This window comes from Coturnix japonica, chromosome 1 (assembly GCF_001577835.2).
Source record: "Coturnix japonica isolate 7356 chromosome 1, Coturnix japonica 2.1, whole genome shotgun sequence".
Taxonomy (NCBI): Eukaryota; Metazoa; Chordata; class Aves; order Galliformes; family Phasianidae; genus Coturnix; species Coturnix japonica.
Genome location: NC_029516.1, coordinates 90,983,829 through 91,008,764, shown reverse-complemented (window position 1 = coordinate 91,008,764; position 24,936 = coordinate 90,983,829). Strand labels below are relative to the sequence as shown.

General features: G+C 34.9%; 1 long non-coding RNA gene across 1 annotated transcript in view; it reads right to left on the bottom strand.

Annotated features, from left to right (window-relative positions):
- LOC107322566 overlaps positions 1-24,936 on the bottom strand; it is a 46,905-nt gene that overhangs the window by 8,955 nt on the left and 13,014 nt on the right. Inside the window, exon 2 of the long non-coding RNA XR_001558985.2 lies at positions 12,710-12,802. This is a non-coding gene — a long non-coding RNA (uncharacterized LOC107322566). The remainder of the gene's footprint in view (positions 1-12,709; positions 12,803-24,936) is intronic.

Genomic DNA, 24,936 nt, shown 5'->3' with positions numbered 1-24,936 from the left:
TACATCCGGAGAGATAATCTACACAAATTCCAGTTTACAACTTTGATACATTATGTGTCTGTATCCTCATACTACCAATTAGCAAAGGACTTTTTTTTTTCTGAGAAAAATTCTACTGCTTCTTCAACTATCCTACCACTATCTAGTGTCATCTATAATTCATTATAATAGTCCTCTCATAGATTTCATTCCTCTCAGATTTTGTTTCTTTCTATTTGTTCAACTCCAAATGCTCACAATGGGTTTGCTAAACCTCAACATCTCATAAAAACTGAAGCAATAACATCTGCCAGATCTGTATTTTTGTGAGCTGTCTGAAAATTTGTTTCCACAGTTAACTTGATCACTTGTCCTAACTGGAAGAGCTGGCCAAAAGCATAAGACAAATTTTCTCAATCATCCTAACGTTATTTTCAGTGTTCGCTACCTGTTACAGCACAAAATGAGCCATGAAAGCTCTAATAGATACAGGAAAAAAATAAAATAGAACGTGATGTTTGGTCCACTCAATGTCTAGATTTCATTGTATTGTCTTACTGCCATTTTTTTCACATTTCCTAGAATTAAGAAATGTTTTATTTAATCAGTTAGAAATCAAGCTATTGAGAGAAATATAAATTGATCCAAATGTTTTTGATTTTGGTTGGTTTTTTGTTTTTTTTTTCTGTTTTTTGTTTTTAATTAAACAAAGGGATTTATGCCTTTGAGGCTGGTTTCAGCCAATCCCACCTACACTTTGAACTCTCTCCCCTGTAGCTCTGTACACTTATAACAGATAGCAAGTTGATAACTCTAAAGTTATTCCTCCTGAGCACAGTCGTTTATTTAGATTGCTCAAGTTGAAAGACTAAGTTCTCAAGCTGACAGTGAGGCAACATGAAGAAATCATTCACTCATCACTAAGAGCCTCTTCTGCTAATGGAGAATACAATAGCTGTTGCCAGAGACACAATTATTTCAGAGATAAAGAAATAAATTCAGTGTCCTAGTTCAGACCTTACTTTCAATGGTAGCACTGGCTGTGTTGGAATAAAGCAGCCTATAAGTACACCAGCACATGTCCCAAGGACATCCTACAACAAACCAAATTTCCTCTTACAATCATATTCTTGTGTGTCCTACAAAGCAAGCTGTAGGACATGGGAGAACATTGTTGGCCCATACATTCACTAAGCAATGCAGCCAGCGCACATATGAGATCAGAAGTGTAACCTCCACAGGGACCTGATCCTACTTTAAGTGTAAAGGCCTATCAAAACACCACAGCTACTTGAAATTCCCCTCTTCCCCTGTTCTGAAGATCTAACATTACCTCAATACCTTTACAATCACGATGACTAATAGGGTCATCCCCAAAAGGGTCAGTTGGCCAGTAAAGCATCAGAAGACCCATCGATCACTCAACCTTGAGCTGTTCCATCCCTCTGCAGTAGGGCAGCCTGATTTTCTAGCTCTTCTCTCAGCTCACCAACCTTCACATGAGCCATCCCTCCTCTCATTCCTTCCCTGTTGCAGGGGCAGGTTTCTCTTAATACCTTTTTGCAGTACTTGACAGCATATTTAGATCACACACTGAGGGACTCCAGGACAATTTCTCTAATTCTCCCATAGAAATGGTACCCTTTTTCTACTGACCACACTGGCAGAATAACTACCCTGTATCATCAGTTGGATGTAGTCATTTATTGTCTGTGTCAGCTCATCTTAAATTTAATTCCATTATGAATAGACAAATTTAAATCTGATTAAATAAGACTGAAGTTTGGAACACCGTAGTAAATATATATATATATATCTTCTTTTTCTCAATTTTCTCCCTCTGTACAACATACAGAAGAAAATTCTGCTGTCAAAGAGCCAAGGCTGTTGAAAGGAGACACCCAAGTCTCTCTGCAGACGTTTTCCCTTATAAAGTTGTACTTAAAAAAATTAAAAAGCCACTAACTTCACCTTCCCCTTTTTTTTTTTTTTTTTTTTTTTTTTTTAAAATCTCTGCTCATTTTATTTCCTTCTTTTTTACTGAGTACTTCTGAGCACATACTGAAAAAACAAGTCAAAGCAATCATGTGTATGAGTACAGGCTTCTACCGTGGGCGATTCATGTAACACTAAACATCACAAATCTGAAAAACTGCACCACAGGTACTGAGAGCTTTTGGTAGATATCTCCAGTGAGAACATGAAAATCTAAATTAATTTTACAACGTATCTCTAAATGGAATTCATCGTGAGATGCATTAGATTTCTCATTCTTTACAGTAAAATGTGGCAATTGGAACACTTCATATGAAAAGGGAATTATGTGCAAAGAAGAATGTGATGCATCATAAGTATTCCTAAGAAAAATATGCCATCTTTGATTTTTTTATTTCTGTGTTTTGTGTTAACTGTGCAGTTATAATTCAAGAACTGAATACCCAAGAGTGTGCAAATGACTCCATTTCAGCCTTTCAAATTACAGAGCTTCATAGGAACTACTCTCCTCTCCCTGCCAGCAATAGCCCAAGAGGGGAAAAAAAGAAGTGGAATACGGAGAGAAAAAAAACAAATAAGAAGAGATGGGTGTAAACAAAAGACTATCAAAATCCACATTAAGAGCTTTAAACTATGGATTAGAGCTTTACACAAGTATAGAATGAAATTCCACAAAAGCTCCAGTGGTTTTTCCATCAAATTGACACAGGATATGAATAGAAAAATTAAGACATTTATAAATCTTTCATATATAGTTAAATGAGTCCTGCCAATTGATTTTAAAACAAAACCTGTGTATGAGCTAGCATCTAACAGTGCAGTGCTACAGTAAACAGAGGGATTGAAAGTCTTCTCAACCACATAAATGAAACAGTAAAATTCAATAAAAGTAATCAGCTTGTCCTCCTTTTTTTAACTGGTTGCCAGAAAATTCATCCCATTTCAGCAGAAACCTTGGCATAGATCCTGCATAAAATCACAGCATTCAGATTCCCATGCCTACCTCACACAGCTTTTCTTCATGCTACAATATTCAGAAGGTCACTGATTTGAGCTGATTTACATCTTAAGCTCCCAAGAGTGATTGGTGAACTCTTTCCATTAGCATTTTCACAGAATACAACTCTTTCGGTTTGTGAATTATCCATGAATACATTTGAGCTTTACAAATTGGTTTGATGTTCAAATTCACATGAAGAAAGGTCCAAGAATACATTCCAGTAGCTTACTGCTTAAATAGAAGATGCTACATAAGGAATTGTATGTAAAAAGTACAAATACGAATCACTGAGGATCAATTGTGCTGATATGGCAGGAGAATCCTTTCGTTTTACTGCCTCACTCAAGCAGAACTGATCCCACAACATGACTATCTAACAAAAGCAGCAGACATCACTAGTGCCAGGCAGAGCAGAGTTTTATCAAGTTTGAGGCACTTCCTTGAGCAAGCCAAGAAACTGCTCGTGCGAAAAGACCCACAGCATCCAGAAGTCATAAATCTCAGCTACAATCCAAAGAGTTCTAAAAAACTGATAGTTTAGTGCAGTGCTTCAGCTGGTTTTCTACTACACTGTGCCAAACTGAAATGAAAGTCTTGTAAAATTAGGCACTAGTATCACTTAAGTTTGGCAAGTTAAATTAGAAACAGGCATATGATCCCAATACTTAATATCCCGCTGATGTGAAGATCCTCCAGTTACTCAGAGACAGGGTATTCCGCCTTCATAAAAGCTCAGAGTGGAGTTCTTCTGCATGCCCTATGCATAAATCCATGCATGTCAGAGACCACATGCATGACATGATGCCAGAATAGGATTACATTATAAGCTACTGAGGCCCATCATAAAATTATGCACAAGCACATGAGGAGTAGCAGAAATACTTTCACAGCAAAGCTGTTGCAAAAGGGAATAAACAAAACTAAACCAAACATCCTAAGTAATGTACAGTGTGTGAACAACAGACACTCCAGAATGAGGACAAAAAGTCTCAATGTACTTGCTTAATTAACTGTACTTCCTCCCCCCACCCCCCGCTTCCTTTCACTTTTTATATTGCACTCATTGCACAACACTCTTTGCCATCATCTTCCTTCTTTTCCACCACCGTACCAGGATACCATGGTTACTGTCCCTGAGAACCCCCACCCACATGCCTTCCATTTAAATTCAAAGCATCTGCTATGAAGAGATCTGCCACTTGATACTCCTCTTAGGAGCAAAGACCTATGGTGACGTCTACATGCAATCTCACTGAGTCTCTTTACCCTCTTCTTCACACAGAACTGTGTTATTCCCTTGCCTTTCCATTTTTTTCAAACCCTGATGGCTAAATATTTTCTCAATTAAATAGAATAGCCTTGCACATCTGTGACATAAAGGGTCTTTTGAAAGCACCCTGCCTGACCTTCTGGTGCTTCTCCCCACAACGTTCCTAGTAATAATCTCCAGTAGCTTGTTGAAAAGATATGTAAACATATACAAATCTGAACACACACACACACACACATGTATATATATATATATCAATAAAATGTAGGTGTTTTGAAAAAAAAGCTTCATTTTCAGATGCTTCAAATGAAGAAAACAAACAAACAAACAAAAAACCAACACCTCAGCTCCACTTCACTTATTTTTCAGTTAACATGGACAAGTTACAAGTTTAACCATCCCCAAAGCTTCTGTTTCTTGTTTAAGTGGGAAAAAACAAACAAACAAAGAAAAAACACAACAACAACAAACCAGCATTAAACATTAAACATAAACAACATTAAAACCATATTAAGCCATATTAAATTTGACTTTCAGGAAAAAGGCTGAAACCATAAAGGGATGCTCAGCTCCTTTATCGTTCAGTCAAAATATAAAAGTCTATATGTTAAGTTCCTTCCTAACACATAATTCAGAAATTGGACAAAATGTCATCTTAAGAACAATTATGAGGTAGGAATTTCATGCATGATTTTTTTTTTTTTTTTAATTTTTTTTTTACTCAGTAAAGAAGAAAAAAAGCTCTGTAATATGGCACAGTATCAGTTTCTTCTCCTGGAGCTGAAAGTAGAATAATTGTACTATAAGAAAATGATGCTTTACTATCGGATATGAACACTGAAGCACTCTTCCTTGTATCATTAAAGGGATCACTTGCTGTAATGTTTTTTCTGGGAGGAGGAGCCGGGGCACTGAACTCAAACATGACTGAGTTTGCTTTTGCTTGTATTCAAGAAGCTCACCAGTTACATACATTCTTTGGCTTCCCTTTCCTTTTAACATTCAACTGACTTGTCTGAAAAGCAATGGAAGGTGGAAAACATTGAGAAATCGGATATCAGATAAAGAAATGATAACACCAGCTCAGACAGTTAACTTTACTCACGTCAATGATCTTATTAAAGATACATGTATAAACACCTGCAAGATCAGATTTTTCATTTCTTTTCCTTTGGTCACAGTTTGTTTAGATAAAGTGACAGATAAGCAAGCTGGGTGACTTGAATGTCAGAATGGTATATTTGCAAAGTGATGAGTGAAGAATGAATGCAGACAGAATAGCATTGCTCTGACATTCTGTCCTATGAATATTCAAGAAGTGTACAGTTTTCATTTCCAAGTCATCAGAAGAAGAGACTCCTCATACAAAAGACACAGGGTATACGATAGTAATTGCACTTTGAATCTACTTAAAATACTTTTTAACATACGAAGAGAAAACCTGTTAGAACTTTTATTACTTTGGACGTTAATGATTTTCCTTAATTATTGTATTTAGAAATTGAACAACTACAAGATTCACATTTGTTTATGTGGTGTAACTCCAATCATCTCTCTAAAAGCTTCACATGTCCTTTTACTAGGATAAAATTCAAGAATTTCATTTGGATTGCCAGATGTCCAGGACCCACAAGGGATAAAATAATCAACATTCCCTTCAGGGAACTTTTGAGTTTAATAGCAAAGAGTAATTGGCTCTTTCCTGCAACTGAAACTTTTACTGGGATAAGGCACTGATCTTGGAAGATCAACTTCAACTCCAAACACTCAAAGATCATCTCAAGATGACTAACGGACAGCTCTCAACTGATTTAATAAAACAATTAAGTAATCATTTAACATACAGCTCTCACTTGCCCATCTAAGAACTATACAAGGTGGCTACTGATTCCTCTACCACAGCAAACAAATCTGCTAAATTGCCATCCCATGCTATAGCATACTTGACAGAAGCAACATGGTTATTATACTCAGTCTGTTCTGCACTTTGGGCTGACTGGCTCTAGCAGAGATACTTTTTCCAATCTATCACTTCTTCTGCAAGTCAGTAAATTTTTCACAGCAGTAAGTCAGGTATACTGAAAGATGGCAGGATGTCAGTAACAATACCAACATGTAGTAGTGCAGCACACTTGAATGTTGCGAATGCAATCTGATGCATATGTAGATGTCCTTGTTCATTGTAGGGGAGTTAGACTAGATGACCTTAAAAGATCTCTGTCCCTTCCAACTCAAACAAATTTATAATTGTATGATACTACTAGTCAGTATGTAGTTATGACTAACACTTGATCTTTTCCTTACCTCTGCCAGAAATCTGGAGAGACATCACTACAGTTTTGCACTGCCCAGTACAAAATAAATAAATAAATAATAATAAAATAAGTTGGCAGTGATGCTGGTGAAAATTCTGGAGCACAAGTCTTATTCAGAGAGGCTGAAAGAACTGGGATTGTTTAGTTTGGAGAAGAGAAGGCTCAGGGAAGACCTTACCACTCTCCACAACTATTCAAAAGGAGACTGTAGCAAGGTAAGGGTCGGTCTCCTCTCCCAGGTAACAATAAAATGAGATGTAATGGCCTCAAGGTAAGCCAGGGGAGGTTTGGTTTGGATATTAGGAAAAATGCATCTCAGAAAGAGTGGTGAGGCATTTCAACTGGCTGCACAGGGATGTAGCGTAGTCACCATCCCTGGAGGTTTTCAATAAAAGGGTAAATAAGAGGACACAGTGAGTATGTGGCAATGGCTTCACAGTTGAACTAAATGATCTCAGTGGCTTTTCCCAACCTCAGTGATTCCATGAATATATTTAAGTAGAGACAAAACCAACTTGAGTGTATCCTACTAAATTTGGCTTGTTTCCGTAAAAAAAAAAAAAAGGGGGCTATATACAGAAATTTATGTTTAAACAGTTCAACGACTACAAAGCATGATGCCTTATGGTATATCTTTGTTTATGTGCACGATGAAGACAGGGACAAAGTTTTCATATTCAGACTCAGTAAGTTCACTGTAAACAAGCTTCACTTTGTTGAACTAAAATTCTATAGTGTCCAATTCACATTTTTCAAAGAATGACAAGATCCAGAGAAACTGGTGTTTACCTAAAATACTGTTCTGCTGCTTAGAGCAATGTTAAGATGTACTTCAAGGTGTCTTTTTCTTTCAAATGCATCTGAAACTACACCTGAAAGGATGTGTAATAGACTGTGCAAGATATTTTTATTTTCCACAAGGATCAATTGTAATAGCTCAGCTACAGTAAAATACATAATAGTTAGGGATTCTTTTTTAATTACTTCCTTGTACTTGGTAGTGTACACTTACAGTTAAGTTTGTTTAGATAAAAAAAATAATGCTGAACTCAGCACACTCAGAAAGCTATTAACCATAGGAATAAATATTTGGAAGCTCAGGTTTTTAAAATTGCATTGATGTTGTTATTCTACTTAATAGCTTTTTCATTGTAATTTAAAAGGTAGTTTATCTTGTAGTTGAAGTAATAAAACGCAACTGCATACAATAAAAAGCCCTTTTACAAACCACTGATTTAATTATACTTAGAGATTGCTGCAACGTAGCCTTATGATTCTATTTTTGCCTTATATTTTATTTATTTGTATGCCTAGAGATATGTGTTTTAGTAACTTATTCAGGTTGCATTGCCACATTGTGTTGGTAAAATGTCTCCAAAAGCTGTATTTCAACTGGTCAAAAATTCTGTAGTACCAAATTCCCAAATATTTACAGAATTAAGTTAGATAGAAGTAACAGTTCTACACAGTTAAGACCAGCAGTTATGAACTGAACTTTGCTGGTTGATCTTCCAAATTTCCTTTTCTAAACAAAAACTTGACTGGACTGTCTGCTGCTTGACAATAACTGGAGAGGTCCATCTAGATACACCAGTTTTCTACTACATTTAACTTTCAGCATATGAGACAAACCAGGTGGGTACTCTCACAGATAGAGCTGAAGGGGAGACCATTAATATAGCCTTCTGGTGTCCTAACAAGTGCTGAAACAAGGATGAAGAAAACTGGGAAAACCTTCACATCCATGCCTTCAAAAATACAATAATCTCCATACAGTAAGTACACATTTGCCTAACAGCACGTGGGAACACTGACAGCATCCTTTTGCTCTTGCTGCCTTTGATCACTGCTTTCTATCCACCAAACTTGTTAGCATCTTTTCTCTCCTACCTGCTGTTTTAAATTACTGCCAGTATACCCTGACCCTGTTTCAATAACTCATGTCTAAGAGGGAGAGGTATCCTTGTGAATTCCTCTATGCTAGTACAAGTAAGATGAATCTTATAGCGTACTTTCATCCAATACTTAACGAGCACGTGTTGACTCCTCTGTGATTCCTGTGACTAAATCTATGAGACACCAGACATTTCAAGGCTTGAGTCTTCCTTGTGTTTAGGAAGGAAGTTAGTTTTGCATCCAATGTTTCTTTCCTAAACAAATTTTGTATCACAGAACACAGCAATCTCCAGAATGAGACAATTAACTGTCCCAAATCTTAAATCATCTTCAGAGCAATTTATGGCAAGCACTGACCCACAACAAGCTTTTCCCTCAACTCCGCCAAAAATAAAATATAAATTAAAAAAAAAAAAAAAAAAAAAAAAGAACAAAAAACATTTCACTACTTCATCTTTCAGCTTCACAGACAGTTATATCTGCAAATTTGTCAGCATTACTGAGAGGCAGAAACATTTTGCAACAGTTTGGTCAAGGAACAGATTTTGTAGTACATGCATGAAAACACACCTTTCTGTTGCAGTAAATTCCTTCATATTTTAGGATGGTTATCATGAAGGGACAGAGCGTGGGTATAGTCTAGATATATTTTAAGACCTCAGAACCTAGGGAAACACTAAAAATGGCTTCTGATTCTTTTCATCTGTTTCATAAGGTGCATCCCTCTAAAATAAATTCTTATATGCAAAATCAACAGTTCAGGGAAAGCAATGCTAAATTTAACTGCAAGTGAAATAAAACTCAAGAGCTGCTGTTGAATATCATACTGGTCTCATATCCAGCATAATTAGGTTTCCATTTATATATATATTTTTTATACCTTACTTGGCTGTCAAGAGTATATTTTTAATATTAAAGAACTTATATCTGATAAATCTAGGCAACATCCACATTTAAATGATAATAAAACCATTGAGTGTTACTGTGGGGAGAAAAAAAAAAAAAAAGAAAAAAGAAAATTAATTGTCAGTAGTTAAGATTATGTTTAAACATTAGCACAATTTATTCCCCTTTGAGAAACTGCAGCAAAGTGACACTAGCTAACCAGATTTTTACAACAGTAGCCTCATAGCATAGATTAAATATAAGGAGTCTGGTTGAAAACCCCTGAAAAAGAGATGAAGAGACAGGAGAGAGGAAGCACTGGTATTGACCACAAATTACCTTCAGCTCACATTTTCTTGTCAGTACAGCAATTTATATTTCAAACTAAGGAATATCGGAATATCCAAGATCTGACAGCAGGCAACTTCCTCATACTGAGCGAGAAAAAGACTTTTAAAGTGTTAAGAGTACTTTCAGACAACCTAAAGTGCAGTCAATAATTTTCTGTCACTGCATTTCAACTCCAAAAATATTCTGAATTAAGCTTTTCACATCTACCAAACCAATATCCCAGCACACTCCTCTGCTATATTTTAATAACAAAGATCTTTCTTATATAGATGAGCAGCACAATTCAGCACACAATCTAAGTCATTACTAAAGGCTAAACCACTCAGTTTAATACTACTATCTGCATTAATGTTCTTGGGATGTGACTGTTCATTTGCGTTTTTTATCTACACCTTTTTTTTATCTGAGGAAAAAGTTATCTGTGCTGTCACAAAGTAAAGCTGAAGCGAAAAAAAAACAACAACAAATAACTGCTCAGAATACAGAGGAGTGTTCAAGTTCTGATAAAACTATAAATGCATGCACATACATCCACAGCCCTGTATTATTCTTTGGCTGCTCCATTCTGACTACGTCTCTGCAAAAGGGCAAATAGCCATGAGATCGTTTTGCATCTATATCTATGCATCACAAAATATTTGCATGAAACAAAGGACTATCAGTATATGCAATACCTATAAGTACCTATGAAAACATACAGCACCATGTTATCTGTCCAGTTGATTAATATAGTCATTAGAGTACTTTATGTTCAATTATAACAACAGTTCAAGAATAGATGGAATACATATGCCGATATCTAATAAGTCCTTTCAAACATTTTACAGACAAGCACTTTGTACCTTAAAAATTAGCTTGCATTTCATGTATGTTCATAATGATGATACATAGAGCTCTGGAACCTAAATAGCCGAATGTTATAATGTCAGTGTTTCAGAAAGTGATTCTCTGTGTATCACTTACTTAGAGCAATGGTCTTGTTTTCTTAAAATGGCCACAGAAGTTTGTTTTTTCCCTTGCCTTTTTACTTTTTAAACCACAACCCCGCAGAATGGTGCTTTTGCTAAGTGGACAGCCCTGCACCTCCAGGACCCCAACCCAGTGCATCTCTGCACAGTCAGGGTTTTCTTACTCTCCTATTCACTTCTTGACACTTCGCAGTTACTGTACTTTGCATATCTTCAAACATCTAATTTTGTTTTCCTTAGATAAGCTCACACTTAAGCCAACATTTGCACCCAGAAAATCTGTTTTGTAAACAATCATTCTGTTTGGCTGCCTTTAAATAAATAAATAAATAAAGATTTCAGATGGGTAAAGTCAGATATCAATGACCACTGCCTTCTCACTTAAAGACCAGATGGCACCAGAAGATTACAAGAGCTCCACAGTTCTTCTGAGTTGCAGAAATTCAGTTTGGAGAGCTCTAAGCTGGAAGGAGTATTCATTTTGACCTATGAGCTGAACACTTGATGTCTACAATTGATGCACTACAAAAGATGTTGATACTCTATATTTAGGCAGATAATAGTGAAGTGGGATTGCTAGGTGTGACTTACACAATTATTTTCAATTTTTAATTCTAAAAGACTTAAAGTCCTTTGGTTGTACAAGTTGATGCAGCTTTCTTAAATCACTACTGCTCAGGAGGCAGGAATATGGTTTCAAAAGTGAATTATTACCTGTTATGCCATTAAAATATGCAGTAAGTACGCCTCATGTCTATGGCATAACAGAAACAGGAGCTGGTATGCTTGAAAACATTTAGGAATTTTCTGAAGTCAGAGAGGATGGACTATGAAAACAGCAAAACAGGAACCACTACAATTGCAAATGATTTCTATTGTGGATTTTAGTTTCATCTGGCAGTGTTGTACTCTAAGCTTTATGGAATTCTCTGGAAGCACTATACTATTACTGCTAATTGCTTCTTTTTTTTCCCCTGCAATACCTTCCCTGCAATACCTTCTACGTTGCAGAATATGAAGATATTGGGTTATTAAGAATAATTACCTGGCTTCTCCAATGTTTACAGCACTCTTAAAAGGTGATTTTAAGAGGTGATTCAGATGTAATATCAATAGAAATCAATTTAAGGGCATATAATGCTGATGACTTGTACTGAAAAGAGCAAATGTACTAGGATATTTCTTATTTAGCATGAGATTTAATAGAGTAGAAATTAGTTGATAATGAATACTTTATGCTTTATAACTGTATTGTGTCCAATAATCTCTACATTCAATTTATCTTAAATGTTTTTAAAGTAAAACCATATCTCATCACTGTAAAATGTTAAGAGTACAGAAACTATTTTTTTAATTTCTTAATATACTGCTTCCGCCTCACTGAAGTAGTTAAACAAAAACTTACCCTCACCGTTCCATGGTCAACAAGTTGCAAAATTAGCAGATAAAACTAAACAAAACAACTGATGGAAGAATAATACTCTGAAGAAAGAAAAGCATTTTTCCTAACTTGCGTTACATTGTGAATTATCATAGAATCACCAAGGTTGAAAACACCTAAAAGATCATCCAGTACAACTGTTCACCTATTACCAATAGCTCCCACTAAACAATGTCCCTTAGGACATTGTAATTATGAATGTTTTATTACATATGTTATTTTCAAATAACAAATCAAAAAAATCATGCAAGGAAATTCTATTCAGAAAAATCTGTATTTTCAAATCATGCAAGTGTTCAACATTTACCTTTTAGATTCACACTATTGCTACCGTAATTTCAAGAGAGATGAATGAATACACGTGTTCTCAAATTTCATGAAAAGAGTAAAAAAAATGTTTCTTCTTAATACTTGAAAACATTTGGTAATCTAGTACAGGGGAAAAGAGGTACTTTTAATTGTACTTTCATCTCTGAAGATTAAATATATAACATATAAAGCCACCTAGACTCAGATGACATAGATTATTTCATTTTATTTTAAGCAGATATTATCCCTCAATCCGCTGAACTAACTGACAAACTCTGAACTAAACTGGCAACACATCACCTGGATCTGAAGTGCTCCATCGTTCTGATCCATGGCTGGCCATGTTTGTTGTCATAATCTCTGATGTCAGTGGAGAAATAGTAAAACAAATCCCTAAGGAAAAAGGTAATTTAGAAAACTCCATGATGCTACCACTTTACACAATTCAGGTTCTATTTTAAATCATACAATTTCAATACAAAAAGCATGCCAAGTTTGAGAACCAGCTTAATGCATCTATTAGATGTTCAATAGTTATAGAAGATCTTATCAGCAACAACTACAGAAAACTATTTCATAAACCAGAATCTTCAGCACTGAAATAAACAAAGATTCTGTGAATTTAATGTGTTTATTCCAGAATTATTCTATGAAACTTGAAAGTCTCAAGTATTTTCACAGAGACAGATCTTCGCAGTAAGATCTTCCTTCATAGTAAGATTTTCCTTCATAGTAAGATTTCTCTGCTTACTTTTCATCTTTAGCTTACGTTTCAAGTTACAGGGGCTGCTCCAAAAGTTCTGCCTTCTTTTTATTTTCATGGAAACCACAACAGATAAAAAGAACATAATAACAGTGTTTGATAGAGCAAATTCCCTGCTACAGAACACTATTTTAAACATAGTAGAATTGCACAACAGCTGAAGCAAGAAGTCACCCCTAGTGATCATCCACTGCAAGCTTTCCACTAAGAGCTGGTGTGGCCATGGCAGGTTACTCAGGGCTGTGTTGTCAGGCTTTGCATATCTTCAAGACATGAAGGGGACTCCATAATCTCTCTGGGAAGTATCGTTCAGCCTGAATACACCTTTCGTTTTTCCCTTTAAAAATTAAAACATTTCAGGCTTCAGAAAATCTTTCTTTAGAAGTATTCTACTTGGGAGAAACAGTATATCAAAATAAAACTCAGAATTGAATTATCACTTAAAATATTCAAATATTTCATCACCAAAACTTGATGGCAACACCTTTTAAATTCTTAGTAGAAAGTAAGGTATTTGTTGGTGTGTATAACACTACAGGGTAAGTTTTAGTCAACCTCATTATTATAAATCAAGAATATTACAATCGTGCTTTCAGAAACATAGAAATCAGACTATTTTCACTCATAAATAGAAACCTCAGTATGTTTCATGTTTCACACTTTCACTCCCCACTTTTTGGCTGAATTATTCTTTCACCTTATCAAATTACAAGTTGTTCCTTTTTAAAATAATTTATTTAAAATGTCAAAAAAAAAAAAGGCACAGCTCTTAACTAAAGAGTTTGATCTCCTTGCCCTTATTTCAGTAAGGCTTATTAAGAAATACCTCACACTGAGTGAAAAAGGAAATCCTTTTTCATTTGAGATTTGCTGTTCAACAATTACTTCTAATTCGTCCTGAAGTGCATACATATCCCATTTCCTGTTAGCCAGTACAAATCTTGGTCATTGCACATTTTCCTCCAATATCTTACAAAAAACAAACAAACAAAAAAAAAAAAAAACTGTTATCAAATACCACTGGAGCTGAATGAAACTTATCTTCTAGGATGACTGTTGTTGAACAATATTTTGCTCTCAGTTAGAACTCTGCAAGTGCTCAGGTGCTATATCGCTGGTGAGGGTTTTCCTTTCTAATCTCAAGTAGCCCATAAATTTATTCTTCCTCTCAGGAAGAGAAATATAATCTGTACTATTTGCCTTATATTTAAGTGGAGGACAACATTCATGTTTTCAACTACAGAACTGTAACTAACTGCAACAAAAGCACGTGACAGCCCATTTCAACATTTTAGAAAGTTTTTTCCTTAGTTTAAAAAGATAAATAATCAGTAATAACAGATTAGATGATTGAACATAAGCGGCATCAAAATTATGGCATTTAGTATCTTTTTAACTTCTATTTCATCTGAAGTTTACCATCAGTTATAGCTCCACAAGCAATTAAAACATGGCATTTCCATGAGCAGTGTTCATAATAACCCGGAAACACAGCATATGCTGAAGAAATAAAACTGCTAGTGCTTTAGGAAGAGTCACATGCAGGTAACCTGAGGACTTTGAGTCTGCAGTCGATAAGCAGTACAAAGCAGCAGCATATATAATGTACAAAATGCTACGTTAGTTTTTCTACGCATCCATGTTATCTGTTAGCACAAGGTATAAAGCATGCAGTATTTTACCCACGAGACAAACATAAAAGTGTTGAGGCTTGACAACGAGCTCTCTCTCTGTGTCTTATGTTTGCATAAAAACTGTCTCTGTGATGCAAACATCACGGTTAGGTATTTAAGCTTTAATTGCAGTGCCATCATCTTCCATTTTATTCTGATGGATTTATTGTTGCTTCCATGGAAATGAGCTAATCTATGCAAGTAGCAGGTGGAATAGCATTCTGATGCAGGAGAAGAGACAGACATTTTAGTTAAATAGCTTCCCTACACTTTTGATAAAACATCTAAAGTGTTTTAACAACATAAAGCAGCATATGGCACTGAATAAGCAGAAATTATTTATTCATGCAAAATTTAGGCCGTATGTTGTTATTATGAAGGTTATGACAGGTTTTCATGTTATCATTTGTGATAATACTTCCTCCTCTCACTTTCCTCTCACATTCCCTATGAGATAATGAAGTTAACTTTTACAGAAGGCAGAGGTAATTGGTACTTTTATTTCGATGTAGTCAACAACCAAAATGGATTATGTTATGAAGTAATTTTCAGAATATCATTTCACACTGAGAAGGTGGTACAGGGAATAATTGCCTAGTTAGAGTGACGAATAAGAAAGACACAACTTTTGGTCATACCACTTCTGGTAAGAAGTTTCGAACTCACAGCAACTTTGCCGGAACAGAGCAGGAACTGCTGTTCCCAAGGGAAGGGGCAGGCTTATCAGCTCTATCTTGCTTCTGATGCTGAGACATAATGAGCAAGTCTCCTGGGCTCCTTCAAGTATCAGAGTCATTTTTGTTCCAGTGCTTCAGAAACAGAAGATCACTTCCATCCTTTGTAGCCATTTCAGAAAAAAACTCTGATACTTCAATTAATTGTAAGTATCAAGTACTGCTCATCTCTCTCTCTCTCCTCACTGAGACTCATCTTAACAGTACTTCTTTTAAAGAATTGTAAGTAAAGGAAAAAAAAATATATAGACAACTGATCTCATCCATTTTCTTCCTAATAAAAATGAAGAGTCACTCAAATGGGAATGTCATTCTATGACAGTCCTGCTGTTACCAACCCATAAAATCAGGTGACATCTGAAGTGGCATTTCAGCACATTCACATGGTAACAGCAAAGATGAAAGTGGGTACTTGATACCTAAGAAGTGTTTTAAGATCTCCATTAGTATTTCTTCATAAGATTCACTTTATAGTGAATTCCTATACCTCAAAGTCCTACAGCTATTACATTTTGTTAATACAAGATCTAGCAACTTCAGAAAGTTTAGCACATACTTTTTCTGGAAGCTCTAGGAAAAGAAAAAGAGTAGATATTTAATTTGTTATATCTGACAGGGAAGTTTTCTTGGGGTGAACAAGAAAAAAAAAATGGAGAAGTGGCCATTAGCTAAGTCTGATCAGAATCATGTCCAACTTTGACATGAAGGAGAACTGAGCTGAATAAACTCATAATAAACTTGGTAATTCAAGAGAAGGGAGAAGGTACAACAAAACCCAGCACACTTGGCAGACATTAAAGAAAGAGGGAGTCCAGAGAATAAAGCCATGAAATGCCAGTGGACATATTCACATCTTCATGAGTTAAGGCGGAATACAACTATTTACCTGAAGAGGTTCCATGACATAGTCTGTACAGTACAGACTGTGTATCACAGTGTTTTGCCACTGGCACTAAGGCAATAGTATCATGAGGAAAAGACTTAAATTTTCTCTCAGACTTCACTAGATAGTAATACATTCAACAACACACCACCAAAATCTAAATGCCTTTTAAGAGTGCTCTGTATGCAATGAGATACTGATTTATTTATTTATTTATTTGAGTAGAAATAAAAACAGCATTCCTAACTTTCCACATATTATCAAATTAGTTTCACTTTTTGGATTATTATATGTAAGTATATCTTATGGTAAATACTACCAGCTTACAGAAGGAAGTAGTTCCTAGTCTTCTTAAGAAGATAAGAAGACTAAGCACAAATAAAATCCGCTTTTTATTTACAAAAACAGCTTCTTCTGATTTATTTTGATAAATAAACTTAATGCATTAATTAGCCTCGATTAAATGTCACATAATAATCAACTTGGGAAGAGCACATGCACACATTTTAACACTATTTGAACATTTTAATCAAATATATTTAAAGTATTCTAAACTCTGCCATAGATTTCATTCTAGGCACATACAGAGAAGATTTTTCACGATGATTGTCAAATCTTTTTTCTTTAAGTTGGAGATCTCAGAAAAATGTATTTTCAAATGCGTGAAAAGATGAATATTTTTGGATTTTTTCTTACATCAAAGATGGAAAACTAGAAAAGTGAGCATTGCTGCTACTACCGTGTTTTGAAAAACTGCACCAGCACGTGAGTCAGACTGCTCAAAGCTATCAATCAGTGTATATCTGGAACGACTACTTAATCCAATAAATCCTTTTCAGTGAAAGCTTTTGAAAAGAGAAATAATATTGGTGGTCAATCTCAGTAAACATGAAGGCAGTATAGATCAAGTTCTACTGTTTAACAAAGCTATTCAGGGTCAAGAACAATGCTATGGTGAAGACTGAGTTCGCGTATCATGTTTTTTCAAGGGATGTATCAGGCTCCCCCCTAACATACTGAACTATGAAATACCTCTTTTTAGATTTAACTGTCTGTATCAAAAGCAGTATAACTGAGGGACAGTATTAGCTATTTCATGCTTGGTAACTGGCATGCATCTATTTTCTGAAAAGATAAACACCGAATAAATTCCATTTTGTTGTTGAGTATAAGCTACACACTGCTTCTAATAGAAAGATCAAAATTCACTTTCCCAAGATTTGTTTGCAAGGTGCAAAGGTGGAAATACCCTTTCAGGCAAGAGTTATTTGGACCCTTATAGATTTCCAGTACAGATCCAGATACTGCTTCAATACCTAAAGAAATCTACAGTCAAGGTTGTGATAATAGAATGAGTTTGGCAAGTTCCAGGAAGGAAAAAAAAAATAAATAAATTATTTGAACTAGATTTTTATAGCACTTATTGCAGAGATTCAAATGAATTTCTAACTAAGAATCAGAATAACGTATTTAATCTTGAACACATTGATCTTTCACAAGAAAATAGAATTTGAGTTATGGTTACTTTTTTAAAAAAGGAACAAGTAACATGAGGTAAGAGATACACCTGCAATACTCATAGATCACCAGTAATGAGAATAAAAGCTAAAATTCCATTATGCTCCACTAGGGGAAAGGATGTCAGCAACGGCAAAAAAAGTATTTCTTTTTCTTTATAGGCTCCTGAGGACCACAACAGTTAAAGACCCCTTTCCCACTTCATGAAAAACAGGTATATAACAAGCATCCACTTTTGACAATTTAGTGAGCAGAACACAAATTAATGACCATAGAAGAATTAACTGATTGCAATCAGAAGGCTTCTCTGGAAATAGCCTACTGCAGCTCTCTACTGTTTTACACATTTGCTTGGGTGTACAAGAATCATAAAATGATTCAACAAAGAAGTGCTTTAAGGAAAATGCACCAAACAGCAGGGATTTTTACTACAACAGTGTTCTTTCCTCATTGCTGCAACTATAATGAAAACACTCTGAAAGAGAAAACCCACTTCTGTGCCTTTTTGCCATGTTTCAGGGTGGAAACATACCTTGCTTCTCCACTCCCAATATAAATAAAGGAGACTACATCATGGCAAGAAAGTATTTAAAGTTTCAGCAGTAAATTAACTGCAAACACAGCTTCTCAGTTGGTCATCTTTAAGTCAAAAATCATCTCCCTGAAGTGAAACCATAATGATAAGATGAAGACAAAGAACTTATTTTCATTTTAACACAGATTCTCACCCTAACCTGATATTAATGATCCAATCTCTTCTGCCAATGGAAACACTGAGGAATTACACACTTAAAACATCTGCAGATGTTGCTAAAGCTGCTTTTAATAGACGAAGTCACACATTTACAACATTTACAATGCATAAACAAATAAACATTCAGAAACACTTTACCCAAGTACAATCATGCTTCAGAAATGAAGGAGAATGCAGTTCTCCTTTAGATTCTTAAATTATGGGCTTCATTTATCTGACAGAAAGCAAATTATTAAATATTGTCTCACCTGCTTGATACCAGTATTACTACTTCTTGTTGCTGGTTTATATGTAGGCACACACACATATATACAGGTCATGTCAAGAAGATTACAACAACTGGCTTCTTCTGGTCAACTAGCTGGGCAATCTTATCATAAAAGGAAAATAAGTTTGTTAAGCAAGCCAGACTGTTTCTAAAACATAACCTCCGTTCTTGCTTCTCAGTACTTTAAACTGTTGCATATGTGGGACTGAAAACAGCAGTCCAAGCTTCTGTTTCAAATTCAGATGCATAAATACATGTTTTGGAAACAAAAAGCTGTTTAGTTTATAGACAGACAAAAAATACAGCTGTCACCTCCCACCTTTCTACAAAGTAGTCTGTAGGAGGAAAAAAGCTAGTACACATGCATTTCTTACATAGCTATCTGCACCTGTCACAAAAGTCATACACAGGTGAGGCTAAACTAATGACTAAATTCATACATTTTTTCTCACTATGCAGCAAGAACAACCTATTAACAAAATTAGATAGTAAGCACTGTCAAAGAGAGCAGAACATCACTTTCAAGTAATAGAGTCTATTTCATACATGGCCAGATTGCTTTACAACTTTAGCTAAAGTCTGTTGAAAGACAGATAGCAGACATCCGCTCATTACCAGGCTTCTTCCTTGCTGTTATAAACTGGTTATTTGTTCTTCAGCATCTCAGTTTCAATACATGTGAAATTACGATATTTCAATTTCAATCAAACCTGTGATTTAGGGCTTAGAATTAAGAAAATCTGAATATAAGTTTTAACTTTGAAGCTCTTGTTACAATGGATCTGTTATAAATTATGAAGACATAAGTCCTAATCTTTAGGATAGCAAATTATCTTTGGATCTACTCAAAACCAGACTGAATAAAGTCCTAATCAACCTCCTCTAGTTGACACTGCATGGAAGAGCATCAGGCTTAAAAAGGTTCAAGTACGCCTTCTGACTTCAGCTACTCTGATTCTGTGGATTTACTGATACTGTTTCTTTTAAGAGCATGAAAAAATTTTGGCAATCCCATAAAACCAGAGTCCAACTGCCCCACTTTACCCCCTCCATTTTCAAGGTAATGGAGTTGAAACAGTGACTGCAGCCTTATTTCAGTGTCTCAGAAGATGTCTCACAAGGTGTTGCGTCCAAATTTACCTTCCAGTGCTGTGAGATCTCTCATGCTGTGTGAGATTTTCAGACCAAAAAATACAACACTAGATTTATAAAAATAAAATTTTAGAAAGGATTCCTTACTGAACAGTAAGGAAACACAATGAACAGCCAGTCTGAAAGTGATGCCTTCTTTCCAGCAAAGAGGAGACAAGACCGAGGGATAGAAATAATGGAAACAGAGCAACATCAACAGAGTGGAGTTGAGGTAGGAACAATGCTCTTCCTTTACTCCCATGACAAATTAATTATCATGGACTAGCGGAAGAATTCCACTCTGCTACAAAAGCTACCTTTCCTGTTTATGATGTTGCCATTAATATCAAAATAACATAAGCAAGAACTATCTTCATCAATACTGAAAACCCACCCACTACTTTTCTAGTATCTACATTAAATAACATCTCAACTCACCAAACAGACTGCAACAGTTCTGGCAGATTCTAGAGCCAAGGCAATGAAAACACAGTTTGTTTTTATAATAATAATTGAAAAAAAAAAAAAAATTAAAATAAAAAATAAAAAAAATAAAAATAAAAATAAAAAATAAATCAAAGTGCCATAAAAGCCAGACTTTATGTTTAATAAAGACCTCAAATGAGATATAAATGTTCAGAGAAGTGGGCAGTGCATCTCTATTTGTGATCCACGTTTAACAGAATGATCTCAGTCATACAGCAATTGCACTTCTATTCTGCTTGGGATGTATTTGTTCTGCTTACACTATTCTTAAGACAAAAAAACTCAGTAACAAGATTCATATCTAAATATCTACCATATACATATATATGTGTATTTTAAAAAAGAGCTATCTGGTAACTTCTTTTCTTTTTATAGCAACTACAATGTGACACATTGTAGTCAGTTCTCAATATGTTACTCTCCTGTATGTCCTCATGAAGAAAATGTAAAATACGCCACAACTGCTCTGCTTTTCTTTATCTTAAGAAATACAATTTTCTTCTGTAAATTTAAAATTATGTGGAAGATGCAAAAGAAATAATTGTAAAAACAGTCTTGTCATAATGAATGCACTGTAGGGCAGAAATCGTCATGCAATAGCTCATCTAATGCATCCATGCAGTTAGTAATATATACAGTAGCAGCATGGAACAGATGAAGTCCTAAAGATGAATAGTGTTATTAAATACAAAGATACGAAAAGGACTGAGAATTCACAGTGTAAAGAATTTTCTAATTATTTCTTGAGAAGGAGATCCTGGAAGGAAGTTCTGATTAACTTCAATGCTAAGATCAAACACTATCAAATATACCACATAGAGTTTTAGTGGGAAAAATTAAACACCTTCTGTCCAGCTTTAGAAAAGTAGATCTAATTTGAACACAGGTGCAAAGAAAGGAATTTACTAAATTCCTTTAACTGCTCACATAAATAGATAAAAATCACATTATCATTCTTTGACAAATATGATATAAGCTCTTGTGATAGCTGCTTTGGAAATGGTTTGATCAATTAAAAAAAATAGTTATCTTACTAGCTTTAAAATTGAGTTAAAAATGAACAGGTTTTTAAGAGCCTCTCCAAATCCAAATGTAACAAGGTACATTATGGTTGCTAGGCTCTCCTGTTAGCACATAATATTGTGCTACCTCTATCACAATACTACATACAAAAACAGAAATAAGTTACTTTGTTAATTTGGAAATAAACTGTTTCAACTCCTTTTAATGTTTTTTTTATGTCTTCACAACACTTATGATTCAAATTTCCTACCAAGAATCCAGGTACTCATAACTTCATACATGTTTGAGCGGAGCTTGCATAGCAAATTTTTCTTAAATAAAATGTTATATTATAAAATTTCAATCTGAATACCTTGTATTCATACATTAGTGTAATCACAGTAGTGCTTTAGTAACGTAATAACAATTGACAGGAAGCAGTATAAGAAATGATGATGATAAAGGATAATTTGTTCCCTAATGCAGTTTACAAAGTAGCAAGAGCCTGGCTTGATTACTGCAAGAATATCTTACTTCTATCTGGTATGACACAATGCAGCAACATCAATTCCACAAGGAACACAAAAACTTTTTTCTGTCTTCTGATTGATACATGAGTAAAACAACAAAATCATAGGTTCATTTATAATATTATATCCAGTAAAATAAGATGTCTGACATTAAAACTCAAACAATGAACAATTGCAGGGAGCTGACATACCGCTAGCATTTGACAGAAGCCAAGATATTTATTTTATTTCAGACACAGATGAATAGGTTGCTCTGAAAGTAATGCTTCTTTTTTTATTTTGATGGAAACTGCGACAGAAAGAGCACGATATTATTTTTTAATAAGTTCTCAGCTACAAAACAGTGTTTTTCAACATAGTCACCATCAATAGCTATACATTTGCTGCAATGAACAACATGCTGCTCTTGTAAAAAAACAAAAACAAACAAAACAACACACCAGCAGAGGTAACCCACTGTTTCACAGTGCCTCACCACCCACCACCTCACTGTGCTCCCATCTATTATAGCCTCCACAAATGCTCAGCAAGTGGAAATGAATGCCAATAGGTGCAATTACTGTCAGTGCTAAGCATCTAGAAATTTTATCTTGGAAGGTTACAATTCAGGATTGTTAGGGATTCTTCAGGTTAGGGTTGTTATTAAAAGCTCTCTTTGAGCCACTGCATAATGGCAAGTAAGTTGATGAAAATACTGGAGCAAATAAAAATAATAGCTTATTAATAGTTCATCTCATATAGTACTCTTTACAATATACTGGTAACTTGACAGCCAAAAAAAGTTGGACTTTAATTGAAATTGCTAACTCCCTATGATTTTTTTTTTGTTTGTTTTTGTTTTAAATGAAGACAGCTACTCACTAGCTTTTCCACTACTTTGCCCTAACTTTCTAAAAATATATTTATATTCAGCAGAAGGGTAGCCATATCCAGTATCAACACCCATTCAGTGAATATACTGGGATGGATGGAATTAGCAGATGAACAGCAATATTTCCTCTTTCCTTCATACTCCCTACCCAAGATGTGGCATTCACCTAGCCCATCAACATTTGTGTCAGCTGCTCCCCTGCTCAATAGAGAATCCTTACATAAGGGTCTGGAAACTGTTTAAGCTAGAGGAGAAAAAAGAAATAGCTTCAGGTTGTTAAAATAGTTTTCTTTTTTACAGATTTATTCTTCCCAGATCTGTCTCCACTTGTCTATAAAATGTTTGTAAGTAATTAGAATGGTCAGGTTTCAAAAAAAATGTTAGAACTTTAAACAGTTCTCCAGTAATGCTTTTGATCTAACTATGCACTTTAAAGCAAACAGAAAACATACATATGGTGGGGAATACTGCATTTTTACATAGTTTTCACCCTTCGCGCTTCCTACTCTAACATAGAATTAGCCTCTTAAGCATGATTCAGTTGGATTTAACTTCAGGGACAGAACAATGATTGTATTTACTTTGCTAATTTTAATTTTAATTTTGCTATTCATGGCTTCTGGAGTACCAACTTCCAAATCAGATAATAAATCACTGTCCTGTGGGACACTCTTGGGACAATTCTGACAGTGCGCCGAGGAGTACAGGAATTATTAAAATTAATCAGTTTCCTGGCTTATAGAGAATTAAAAGAAGTTCTTCAGTTCTCCTCTTCCATTAGAACAAAATAGTACACTGTAAAAGCATAACAGAGGGGGAAAAAAAAAATAAAAAAAAATAGAGAGAGAGAGAGAGAGAGAGGAACTATAAAGAAATAAGCCGTCCCTCTCCCCACTTCTTCCTGAATGTAAGGCTTCTTCCATTCAGTAAATGTCACAGGATCATTTGTGCGCTGCCACGAAGGCTTTTACCATGCAGAAGTTATAATTGCTAACAAAGTAATAAAAATACAACTTTCAATACGATTTCAGCTCTCTGGGGACATTTATTACATTTTAAAATACTCTGTGAATGACTCAAGTTCACCTTCATGTACTTATTCACTCACACAGAAGTGACATTGATACAAAAGAAATGAATCCTAAAATAATAGGCTGAAAAGTCTAGATACATCTGAAAACACAGGCAGATATCAGACTGGTGTTCATCATACAGAAACACTATGGATATTATTATAATGTTTTTCACATTAAAGTGTCAATATTTCACACCAGGGAGATTATATCATCTAGGTTTTTTGTTTGGGTTTTTTTTGTTGTTGTTGTTGTTGTTTTGTTTTGGTTTTTTTATATATATATATATATTAAAGCTCACAACTAAGTTAAGAGATTTGTCAAGGTTATGAAAAATCCATGTGAATTTTAACAATCTATTAAAAATCCTTTCAGAGTTTTATTCTGGAACTAATAATTAAAAATAAATAATAAATTAATAATTACTAATAATTTTCAACACATTTACAGAAGTTTCACTGATGCTTTTGTTGTAAATAGGAAAAAAAAGTGTCAGACAAAAGCCATTCTTTAAAAAACGTATGGTATCAATACTACATACATGTAGAAGCCTTGGTAGACTATGCCTGGAATATCTATCTGACATTCTGTCTGCAAAATACCAATCCTATGTAGGATATAAAATGAAGTCAGAACTTTGAAGGCCTCCCTGCAAGAAAGCCCATTTATTCTGAAAATGTGACATTTATGAGCTTAAATTCTACAGCTCTCTTAGCAAATGATACTACCTAAAGAAGAAAAGAACAGTGTTATCATCAAAACTTATGATGCTCGTTAAGTCTTTAGTTGAGCATAGGTGAATTTAATTGCTCTTCAGAGCCTGACAGATAAACTGTAAAAC